The sequence below is a fragment of the Schistocerca piceifrons genome, chromosome X (genome assembly GCF_021461385.2).
Source record: "Schistocerca piceifrons isolate TAMUIC-IGC-003096 chromosome X, iqSchPice1.1, whole genome shotgun sequence".
NCBI classification, from domain to species: Eukaryota; Metazoa; Arthropoda; class Insecta; order Orthoptera; family Acrididae; genus Schistocerca; species Schistocerca piceifrons.
The window spans coordinates 712,292,844-712,305,634 of NC_060149.1; the positions used below are offsets into that span (position 1 = coordinate 712,292,844).

A 12,791-nucleotide genomic window follows, 5' to 3' on the forward strand; every position below is an offset into this window, starting at 1 on the left:
GGAAGTTAAGAGATTCGACATTTGCGACAGACTGTAGTACTATTCTACTGTCACCAACGATCATCTCGCGTAAGAACTAAAAGGATAGGTAAAGTAAATGAGGGCTCATACGGGGACACACAGACAGTTGTTGTTACCTCCCTGCATTTGCGAGTGGTACACAAAAGGAAGTTACTAGCTGCGATACATGCACTGTATGGTGGTTTGTTGCGGATTTGGATGTTGATGTAGATAAATTTAAATCGGGCCGATGGGATCGGAATTTGAACTCTTCCCCTCCCGAATAGGACAGTAATCTGTACTACTGTTACTGAAAGCAGCGTATATCGCTTAAACTTAATAAGGCCACAAGGATCGCCAGAGCCCCAGTCAAATTCTTTACACTCCGTCTTCAGGCCACGAGTGGCCTACCGGGACCATCCGACCGCCGGGTCATCTCCCGTGGAGGATGCGGATAGGAGGGGCGTAGGGTCAGCACACCGCTCTCCCGGTCGTTATGATGGCATTCTTGACCGAAGCCGCTACTAATCGGTCGAGCAGCTCCTCAATTGGCATCACGAGGCTGAGTGCACCCCGAAAAATGGCAACAGCGCATGGCGGCCTGGATGGTCACCCATCCAAGTGCCGACCACGCCCGACAGTGCTTAACTTCGGTGATCTCACGGGAACCGGTGTATCCACTGCGGCAAGGTTGTTGCTAGTCAAACTCTTTACAGAATTTATAACTGAATCAGCTCCTTTTGTTGATCACAATTTACCGCAGATTCTTTGAGAAGAAGTGAGTTCCCCTTCACTGCAATGGTACTGTACAGGCTAGTCCCATTTATTAAGAAAAAAGGAAAGTAGAATTCATTAGAACAGCTGCCGTCCTGTATAGCTCTTATCTGACTTCAAGAACATCATGCACCACCTAGAACAAAATGATTTTCTCCGTCGAAATCAGCTTGTGTTCTGAAAATACTGACAGCGCAAAATTTAACTTGCACTCATCACACATGATGTACTAACTGCCACGAGTTGGGGAAACCAAGGTGGCCGTAGCCAGCGGCTCAGAGAGCGTGACTGTTCACTCGTTCCCGCAACAGGTGGTGGCGCACACGCGTAATGCGCGCCGAGCACGGGCAGTAGCGCGCCCTCGTGCGCGACGTCATGTCACATGGCGTGATCCCGCGGTCTCCGGAGTGGGATTAAGCTGCCCGCACCACGACAGTGCACCCTGCCCTCCTTCGCCACGTCATGTCTCGTGGCGTAATCCCGTGATCTCTGCAGTGGGATTAAGCTGCCCGCACCACGACAGCAAGCCAGTGTCGTATTCAGTCTACATGCTTGCAACATGCGCGTCGGTTGCGAGCTAGAACTACGTATGGCGTTAACGCTGGCTGGATTTCTCATAGCAGAATGACGGACTCAGACTTCATTCACGGACTTCAGATGTTTTACAGTGTTCATGCCTTGCGTAACTGTAACCCTCCAGAAGTTTGCGTTGTGCATTGAACTCTCAACCTCTACGGAACTTGTGACTAGTACCTTTGTTCAAATAAAGGGAACGACTGTATCGTTCCAACAGAGCTGATTCATTGTTTCATTCGAAAAGCATTTGATTCGATACGAAAAGAAATTTAAATTTCCACGGGATATCCAACCAGATTTGCGACTGGGTTCAAATGGCTCTGAGCACTATGGGACTTAACTTCTGAGGTCATCCGTCCCCTAGAACTTAGAACTACTTAAACCTAACTAACCTAAGGACATCACACACATCCATGCCCGAGGCAGGATTGGAACCTGCGACCGTAGCGGTCGCGCGGTTCCAGACTGTAGCGCCTAGAACCGCTCGGCCACTTCGGCCGGCTTGCGATTGCGTCGAACGTTTCCTGGCACGTAGGAGGCAACACGCTAACCTGAATGGAAAGCTATATGCAGACGCTGAAGTAATATCTGATCTGGTGTATAAAAGCAATATCGTGTCCGACCGCAGTAAAATAGTACCAACAATCTAACCAAAGACACGAAGATGTAGGTGATGCCGAGCGGGAAGTCCACATCTTGTACCATGCAATTCCCATCTTTTTGCCTAGGAGAAACAACGTCTGAGGCATAGAGTTTTACCAACGATGAGGACGATAACAAAGCTGTTTTCGAATGGCTCCGTGACGAAGGAGCCGATTTCTGCTGTCGAGAAACTGAGGAATTGGTAGAATGTTCAGAATGTTCCGGCTGTTGTTCACAGAGACTTCGTGACTACCTTGAAAAACAGACCGAAGGAAGATAACTTTCCCCAGGACATTATGAGGGCGTGCTGAAAAGTAATGCATCGGATTTTTTTGTGTGAGAAAGGTTTGTAAATAAAACAAACTTTATTAAGATTATACATGTTTATTCTTTGTCTGTAGACTGATTTCTCAACATAGTCACCCTGGCGATCAAAACATTTCTCCCAACGAGACCAATTTGTTGAGACCGTCATTGTAAAAAATGGTTCAAATGGCTCTGAGCACTATGGGACTTAGCTTCTGAGGTCATCAGTCCCTAGAACTAGCTTCTGAGGTCATCAGTCCCTAGAACTCCCTTAACTAACCTAAGGACATCACACACATCCATGCCCGAGGCAGGATTCGAACCTGTGCCCGCAGCGGTCGCGCGATTCCAGGCTGAAGCGCCGTCACTGTAGATTGTTTGACTTCGTTAACGGAGCCATAACGTCTGCGGGCACCACTTCGTCACTATCAAATTAAGGTGCTCGAAGGAGCTGTTGAAGTTTCGGGAACAGATGAAAACCAAATGGAGTCACGTCGGGACTGCATGAAGGATGATCGATTACAGTGAACCCAATGCTGGATTGTTATAGACGTTGCAGCGTTCCTGTGTGTTCAGGCACTGTCATGCTCAAAGAGTGGGTGCTCCATTTGTGTGTGAACTCTTCGGATTCTATTTACCAAACGTGCACATTTCGATTTTATATGATGTAAATTATTGCAATGCCAAAGTTGTGACCGTTTGTGGGTAATATAGCTCTCAAATCAATATCATTACACATTAAATTTCAATTTTTCGGGTGCATGCGTTTCACATTACGTGTTTCTCTAAATTGCAAGTTTTTGTTAACCATGTTGAAGCAAATTGAAATATTTGAGAACGAAAAAGGCTTTTGCATGCTGCACATAAAGATTTTTCTTCTTTTTTATTATTTAACTTGTGCACGTACACGCTTCCCGCCTTAGTTACAAGACTTCTTCAGTAGTTGTTCTGAAATATTGGCCGGTTTTTTCATTTGCCCATATGCGTTATCGTCTGCCCACATAGGTTATTGATTTTAAACATTCGACTGAAGTTTTTGTAATAAAATGGAAACGATCTTACAGATCAGCGTTTGATTCGTTATTTGTGAGCCAGACAGCTTTCCATATTTTTACATTTTACTATAGGAACTTCAGTGAACTGTTTTAAATCTATAACCTATGTGTTCGATCGATAACCTATATGTGCAAACGTAAAAAATCGCGTAATATTTCAGGACACCCACTCAAGATGCCTTGTAACTAAGGCGAAACACGTCTGGATGCACAATTTAAGTAAAAAAAAAGTCTTTCTGTGCAGCGCGCAAAAGGCGTTTTTCTTTCAATCTACTGCGCCGGCCGTTGTGGCCGAGCGGTTCTAGGCACTTCAGTCAGAAACCGCGTTGCTGCTACGGACGCAGTTTAGAATCCTGCCTCGGGCATGGATGTGTGTGATGTCCTTAGGTTAGTTAGGTTTATTAGTTCTACGTCTAGGGGACTGATGACCTCAGATGTTAAGTCCCATAGTGTTTAGAGACATTTGAACCATTTTTTAAAACTATTGCAATCTACACACAGTTGCTGCGAAAACGGCCATCACGAGAAACATGTCATGTTAAAGCAATATACTAAGCAGTTATTGCGAACTGTGAGCTTTCTGACAAAAAATCACAAATCACGTCGCACAATTGCGATGTTAGTCCACACTCATGCAGCATGATTAGCAGCCGCTTGGGAGGAACGCTGTCAGAAGTCTTCTGGAAATCTAGAAACACTGAAATCGCGTTAGATCCCCTGTCGATAGCACTGTTTACCGCGTGTGAATAAACATCTAGTTGTGTTCCACAAGAACGACGTGTTCCGAATCCGTGCTGGTTGTGTCAGTACGGCTATTTTTTCGAGATAATTCATGTCTGTACACAATATATGTTCTAAAATCCTGCTACAAATCGACGTCAGTGATATAGATCTACAGTTCACACTGAGTTCTATTTCCTTTCTTGTGTATCGGTATTGACCCGTGCAATGTTCTAGTCTTTAGACAGGGATCTTCCGTCTAGCGAGTTGTTGCACGGTATTGCTAAAGGTGGAGCTATTTCGTCAGCATACTCCGAAAGGAACCTAATTGGTATGCAGTCTGCACCGGACGAATTAGGTTGCTTAGCTACACAGAGATTTGTAGCTGTACACGATCGTCGCTTCTGGCGGCGAAACAGCAGAGAGGGATTTGACTGGGCGGCAGAAGAATAGAGACGGGCACAGCGAGCGCTAAGTGCTAAAGTAGACGATTAGCCAGTTAGGTAGAGTGGATCGTATTTACTGTTGCGGCCGTGGCGCGTTCCTGCGTCTTGCCGCCTGCGAGATTCACATTCTGCCAACCCAGTGAATACACTTACTTCGCAGGAACCCCGCACTTACTTACAAACACTGAACACATATACCGTCAACTGGGACAACTTGGCCACTTGGGACAACTTCGCCGATTTTTGGAAATGAGTATGTTTGGTGCTCTTCCAAATTTCTTAACTAACCTACAGACACCACTCTTTGCATTGCGTACCGAGGACATTTTTCAATGGCGCTTTCCATGTATTCATCATTGTATACGTTTCGAGGTCTTTATGGATAGTTTTGCTTCTGTCGTAGATTTTTTGTAGTCTGCAAAATGTCTCGACCTGCTCATTCATTCACATTTGAGTAAAAACTACTTGTTTTGTTGAGTTCTTCACCTTCTTTCTCCTTCTCCTGATCTTTTTCTTCCTCAGCGTTTGTCAAGCAATGTAGCGGGGTACGCTCTTGGACTGTCTCCATTTGACACTATCTTGCGCTTGGTCACTGTGGAGACACGGTATCTTTAGATCTATATGATTGGCGTTTGACAGCATTGCCTCAGTCTCTCATAGGTCATTTACCATCGGCTTGCAGGGATTAACCACATTTTACTATTTATTCTTGATCTGTTCGAAGTATGTGTCCATATTATCTTCCCAACGATAGGTGCCACTCCGTACCGCTTGCGGATTTCGTCAATGGTCACATGACCATGTCGTTTCAGATCAGACGTCCATCACAGAAAATAGTTCCCCTTCTTTCTTTTGTTATGGTCCAACATTCTGCACCGTACAAGGAAACTGAGCGGAGTGTAGAGTGATATATTTTCGAGTGATCTGTTGGCAGTGATTTTTGAGCCAAGATACTTTAAGATATTTCGCAGTTGTATACTGCCGATTTTGATGGTACTCGTATTATTTGCATCTGTTGACAGATATTCTGTCTTCTTTATATTGTGGCGTAGTCCAAACTGTTAAAGGTGTTTCTTCTGTGCTCGGACAAGATCGTTCTTGTCTTCAGGAGCCAGTAGGCTATGTAATTGTCTTTCAGAATCACTTTTAGATGTAAAAGTTGGGTTGCATTTTGGTTTAATAATAGTACTTGATAATATTGCAACAAGAAAGTTTGTGGAAACTGTTCAACTTTGCCATACTAGAATATTGTGATTTTTGAAACTTTTTCAGCACTTCTTCTCAGATCCTGCGGTTTTATTTTTGTTTTACATGTTAAAATACCTATTTACGTTAGAACCAAGATGGAAGGCCGCAGTATTAAAATTATGAAATAACTGTGCAGCTAACTGTGTCTGCATTGGTTAGTAAAGAAAGGAACAGGGAAAAAAAGAAAACAGCTCAAAGATATAACATTCCACTTAGAACCCCTGAAAATAAAGTAAAGTGATCCCATTCAAAGATACCAGGGCGCCTGGCTACGTTGAGCAATGATGAGCAAGAAGAGAACTTCAAACATATCTTTGTTGAGTCTATTAAGATAGAGAGTTGGAGGTTTCATATCTTCGATAACTGAGAGAGGGACCAGTTTTTACTCCCCACAAGTGCCTGTTGGAAATTTATACAATGTGCAAGACACTATGTACGTACTCCACCTTCCTTACAATTAAATCGTGAATAAGAAACCTTTCCTCATAAAAAGTCCACAATTTTCTTTGAATTGCGAAGTGCATGAGTTAAAGCTGTCTATTTTAATGTTTGTATGTATACATTTTACAAAGCTGTCCATTTTTCAAGGTAACTCTGCGATCGCTTTATTTTAACTCGTAAATATTTTTTCTTTTGTCAGGTTACCACAAACTGTGAAACTAGAGATCAAGAGTTGTAGTAATTTTAAAGCATCTTCATACGTTTAGTTTACCACAATTGTTGAAAGAAGGAAAAAGAATTAGCAAAGCTCTCCATGTTGAAGGTACTTCTTTGTAATATACCGTATTTACGGGTTTTAAACAATTCGCTTGTCGCCTTTTCCATAGAATAAAGCAATTAATTGGTTTTCATGTCGTAACACATTTTCCGATTTTTCATTATCTGGCTACAGATTAAAAATCGCATTTAAGGTGGGAGGGGAGGAGGGAGAGTCACCTATATAACAGAAATGATAACTTTTATTAAAGGTATTTATTTACGATTGTCATCTCTGTTATACTGCCATTCTCAAGAAATAGATCAGCAAGAAGAGCATCAACGCATGGTAATTACTTTTAACAGAGAATCATCCTCGTATCAACTACATTTACATATTTCGTGTCATATGCATAATAAGAAACTATGCCTTGCCAACTATAAAAAATAATTAAAATTTCCATTGAATTCATGTCAAAATTTCACTGTTATTTGTCACTGTGCATACACCAAGTGTGATATTTCACAGCTAAACCTCTGTGAACGTACTTTTATAAAGTTGTCGAGGAATCAGGTCTAATTATGCATATGACATGAAATATGTAGATATGGCTGACAGGACAGTTTGCCCTTAAGATGAATCAATATGCAGCATTGTGGAAGCAACTAAACAGAAAATAGTCTGATCTTTACAAAATTAGGCGTAGTTACTACGATAAAAAGTGTCAACAGACATAGCAGCTACTACCAAAGATGCTGTTAGTAACGAAAAGAATTGTTCCCACCCGTTAAAGATAATAAAAAAAGCGGCTCCCACAGAGAAATACAGCCCTCACGATCGTATACTACAAGCCCTTCGGCCACACAAGATCCTTTGCAATTCAAATGGGCCTCACGTGTCTACAACCCATCACGTAACACCAAATTTTTCAAGTTTCTATGCCAATGGTTCATTGTTGCCACACTTTTAGGTGCCTATGTGAACAGAATGGTTTTCGGCGTGTTTTATTCGGAAAACTTGTTTGTACGTATTACACCAATTCTGTGGGCGAGCTTATTGAAGTATATATTGAAAACGACTCTTGTAGGGCAGGAAAAATAAGGCTCACAGTGTAGATGACATTCTTTCAAAATTAGATGTTTGAGAGAACCGAATACTAAGAAACTCTTCCCCTTCGTAGATATGACATGTGAGGCAGGGAAAAAAGCCCTCAGAATACAAGAAGAACGTAATAATCTCAGTATCAAAGAATACAGGTACTGACAGGTATGAGTGTTATCAAACCACCACTTTAATAAGTCATGGTTGCAAAATATTGACAATTATTACTTACAGAAGAGTGGAATGACTGGTGAAAGCCGCCCTGGGAAGATCAGTTTGGATTTCTGAGAAATGCAGGAGCACAGCAAACAATACTGGTCTTACGATTTAGAAATAAAGAGATTCACATTTGTAATATTAATTGCCGGTTGGTAGGACATGTTCTGAGGCATCAAGGGATCACAAATTTAGCACTGGAGGGCAGCCTGGAGGGTAAAAGTCGTAGAGGGAGACCAAGAGATGACTACACTAAACAGATGCAGAAGGATGTAGGTACTGGGAGATGAAGAAGCTTGCACCGGGTAGAGTAGCATGGAGATCTACATCAAACCAGTCTCTGGACTGAAGACCACAACAACAATATTAATTGGTTCAAAGGAAACTTTCGATGATGTTAAGTGGAACACCATATTCGAAATTCTTAAATTATCAAGGATAAAACGCATGGGGCAAACTGTTGCCAACAGCTTTCGCAATAAACTTTTTGCAGTTACTGTATAACAGTCGAAGGACTATCAGGGGGGGCAGTATTGAGAAGCGAGTGAGACAAGTTTGCAGCCTACACTCTTGTTTGCAGTCAGTACATAAAGAAAGCAGTAAAGGAAAACAAGAAAGAATTTAGAAAAGGAATTAGAAGTGCAGGAACAATAAACAAAAACTACACAGTTTCCTGATGACATTGTAATTCTGTCAGAAGCGATATAGTGTTTGGAAGTTAAGATATACAAAACAGATAATCTCTTTAAAATAGGATATGAGATAAAAATCAGCCAGAGCAAAACAAAGGTAATGGAGTGTAATAGAGCTAAATCAGCTAAATTACACTGGGAAACGACAGACTGAAATTAATAAACAAGTTATACTATATGAGAGACGAAATAACTGATTCTGGCAGATGAAAAGTAGACATAAAATGCAAAGTGGAAAGGATGGAAAAAGAGTTTCTGAAAATGATAGATTTGTTAACATAGACTAAAAAGTCAAATGTTACGTTTGGTGTAGAAAACAGCCAAAATTACAAGATTCGTTGTTTTTATTTAACTGATGACTAGTTTCGGCTTACTTAATCCATTTTTAAATTGGGTTAAATAAAAAGGCTGAGTCTTCAAACTTTGGCTGTTTTATACACCAAACTGGTTAACACAAGTTGCTGGAAATGCCTAATTTCATTTCTGAAATTATTTGTCTGGACTTTAGGGAAATGTAGCGCTACGTACAATAGAAACATGGCACCGTTACTGAGCAATTTTGGTAAAGAGTCCACAGTCCTCTCTCTGTCGTACAGCGTGTATCAGGCTGTACTTAGGGACCGTTCCATCAACGAGTACAAAATGAACATGGCTGCAGTATACATGCTCATGGGCCGTCCACAATTCCCAGAAGGATACCATCTTCCGCTGCTACAAGATGAATAGGCATATTCTTAGGTTTTTTTCCTTTAAAGATTAGCCAAACAATTACGGAACAATGCCCGTTGTGAGGCTGAATACTTCCTGGTGACATTGCGGTTACGTGGCATGGTAAGGGAAGTACATAAGCGGAGCAGCGACGAATGTGGAATCATTCTAGCGACGATACGGACCGCAAATGGGGAAATCCACCGACATGTGTGTCTCTGACAAAGGGCAGGTTGTTATGGCCCGGTGCCTGGAAGGGAGCAATCTCGGGAACGGTGAATCTGGTCATTTGTTCGCGTGCTAGGTTTGTGAGCATCTATGGAAAGTGGCTAAAGGACGGCGAAAGCACGAACAGGTGACAAGATGCTCACAGAACATGTGAGTCGCAGTTTTGACCGTACTGCAAATCAGAATACAGGGAGATCTGTGGCATATCTGAAGACACAGTACAAGGCTGATGCAGGAATAAGTGTCTGCGAGCACACTGTTCAGTGAACATTGTTGAAAATGGGGCTCCACAGCAGAAGATCCTCACGCGTTCTCATGTTGACCCAGCGCCATCGTCAATCACGAGATTACGACGGGGATCAGTGGAGATTTGCCACCGTGCCGGATGAATCACATTTTTTGTTGCACCAGGTCGATGGCGTGCCCGATTGCGCTACCATCTAGGCGAACGGCTGTTGGACTTTCATAACACCTGTGATAGTAATCGAAGGCACCATGACGGCTGTGGAATACATGAACATTATTGTGGACCACTTACATCCCTTCGTGCTTGATGTCTTCTCCGACGCAGCGGCATCGTCCAGAGGAATAACTGTCCGTTTTACGAGTTCAGAATCGTGATACTGTGGTTTGAGGAGCATAACAGTGATCTCGTGTCGATGTCTTCGCCACAAAAATCGCTTGCTCTGAATCCAGTGGAGCCTATCTGGAACGCAATCGAGCACCTACTGAGCGCACACAAAGCTCCTGGCCGTAATTTGCAAGAATTTTGTGACTTTTCCGCAGACATCTGGCGCCACGTACCTATTGGAGGGGCTCTGAGCACTATGGGACTTAACTTTTAAGGTCATCAGTCCCCTAGAACTTAGAACTACTTAAACCTAACTAACCTAAGGACATCACACACATCCATGCCCGAGGCAGGATTCGAACCTGCGACCGTAGCGGCCACGCGGTTCCAGACTGTAGCGCCTTTAACCGCTTGGCCGCACCGGCCGGCACGTACCTATTGGAACTTGCTGAGGACTTGTAGGATCCATACCTCGCATAATCGTTTTAGTATACCGTTCAGAAGGTGTATAAACACGCTATTAACCAGACTGCGTAATCTCTTTACCCATCTGCAGGAGTAATTCAGTCACAGTCGTGATTTTATTTCAATTGACGATGGTTGGGCGCTCATCTTCAAGTGCTTTGACAGTCTACATCGATTATTTTTCCAGATTTAGTTTAATTCTGGTCTGTTTCCAGTGCTGGATTGGAAAAATACTTGATGTAGACTGTAAAATCATCTGAAGATGAGCTCCCAGTCCTCGAAATGCGTCGTGTACTGAAATAATATCACGATTGTGACTGAAGGTGATTGTTCTTTATTTTACGAAAATAATTTAGGACTGAATAAAAATATGTATTATGAATATTTTATAGCGTTATTTCTTAATTCGTTGGATAGCCGGATTACCCGCCTGGGTAGCTGCGGATGTTAGCAAACCGCTTCCGGGATTCGGGAAGGCGCGCCGTCACCGTATCGAATCCGCCCGAGGATTAACGACGAGGGCCGGTGTGCGGCTAGTCTGGATGTGGTTTTTAGGCGGTTTTCCACATCCCACTGAGTGAATACCGGGCAGGTGCCCATGTACCGCCCCAGTTACACAATTCGAAAACTTATAGAAAACGTTCGAACACTTTCACAAGTACGACAGTAGACACAGTCAGTTGGGGTGCACAAATTCCGACCGGCCGTCCCGGAGGGTAAAGGTGTGGCGACAGGAAGGGATGCAAAATTCGTTAATTAACATGCACACCTCGTGTAGAGGTGGGATAAAAACACATGTAAACGGAGAAGGAGGTGGTGAATATTGTGATTTGAATGAGATTAGGATGTCGAAACAGAAAGCTAGTATCCGTATTCAGAGCAAAAATGTTGAAATGCCTACTTTGTATATAATAATGAAGTATGCTCTAGTTTTACGTATCACTGCAATCTACGTTCAAAAATATATTGAACGGATAAATATCAAACGTTCGGGGTGCAGTAAGTTTTATTTCTGTCAAATTTTGTTCTTAGGACACGAAACGCTTTCAGACTCAACGAATTATATGAAAAAAAGTGACACTTCCAAGATGTTGCCCCCTCCTGGAAGAATTTCTATAGACGCCCCCGATCATGATTATGTATATGGTGCGCTCGTGGTTCACATACCAGAGAGGGGCGGGATACAACCTTATTCCCGCTCCCTCTAGCCTTCAGAGCTCGAGTATTTGACTTATTGGAGCCGAGACGATATCCACGACGGGACGATTCCTGACTGCTGACGACAACATTGCCAGCTCCTAATCGTGAAGAGCAAACTACTCCAGGCAGTAACTAAGATATAAAACCTTCTACAAAGCTAGCACGATCTATAACGAATCGGCCGTCCTTCCATGTTGCCACACTCAAGTATGGACGAACATTATGTAACGCACGTTCTCTCGTGTTCCGTCAGCACATTTTATACTCTTCGGATTCACATCCCATGAAGGAATCCAATCTCCACAACTCAGCAACAGCACCCGGTTCGTGAGTCCCATTCCCCTCATTAATTTCTTGCCGAACCAATAACTGCCAGGAAACTGCTTTAGGATTGTAACGCAATCGCCTTTTTAACTGTGAAGAAATCCATACTGCTGCAAAACGCGTCTTTAGGATTGTAACGCAAGCAACTTTTTAACTGTCAAGAAATCCATACTGCTCCAAAACGAGTATATGTGCCTCGTAGTTGCTTCGAGGGTGTCAAAATCTGTCGCTCCACAGAATCTATTCCCTGTCTTTCCTGGCGTCACACGGTCTGGGGTTCGGCTGAATTGGCTGTCTCCTCATTTCCCTTTAAAAATAAACACGCAATCTATATGTAAATTCGCGAGCTTGACATTTCCACCTTATCTCCTCTCCAAAATCTCGTGATCCATACGCTGTGGTCTTGTTGTCTTCAGGCCGAAGTCTGGACTGATGCCGTCCTCTACGATATTCTATCCTGTGCAATCCTCTTTAGCTTTAGTCTTGGCATCACTCTACTACTTTCCTACAACTGCATCTACACTCCGCAAGCCACCTTACGGTGTTTGGCGATGGGTATTTCTGGTGAAACTATCATTTCTTCTCTTTCCTCTTCCATTCACAAACAGCACATGGGAAAAGTGACTGTCGATAAAACTGCATATGACATCTAATTTGTCTAATTTTCTCGTCGTGCTCATTTCACGATACATAGAATGAGGGGCAGAGTCATGGTATAGCGATATGCAAATATACAGATGGAGGTAATATCGCGTACACGAGGTATAAAAGGGCAGAGTATTAGGGGAGTTGTCATTTGTACTCAGGTGGTTCATGTGAAAA

At 42.9% G+C, this 12,791-nt stretch overlaps 1 pseudogene; it reads right to left on the reverse strand.

Moving 5' to 3' along the window:
* Positions 1 to 581: 581 nt before the first annotated feature.
* Positions 582 to 699, reverse strand: LOC124723964 (annotated as a pseudogene).
* Positions 700 to 12,791: the final 12,092 nt, after the last annotated feature.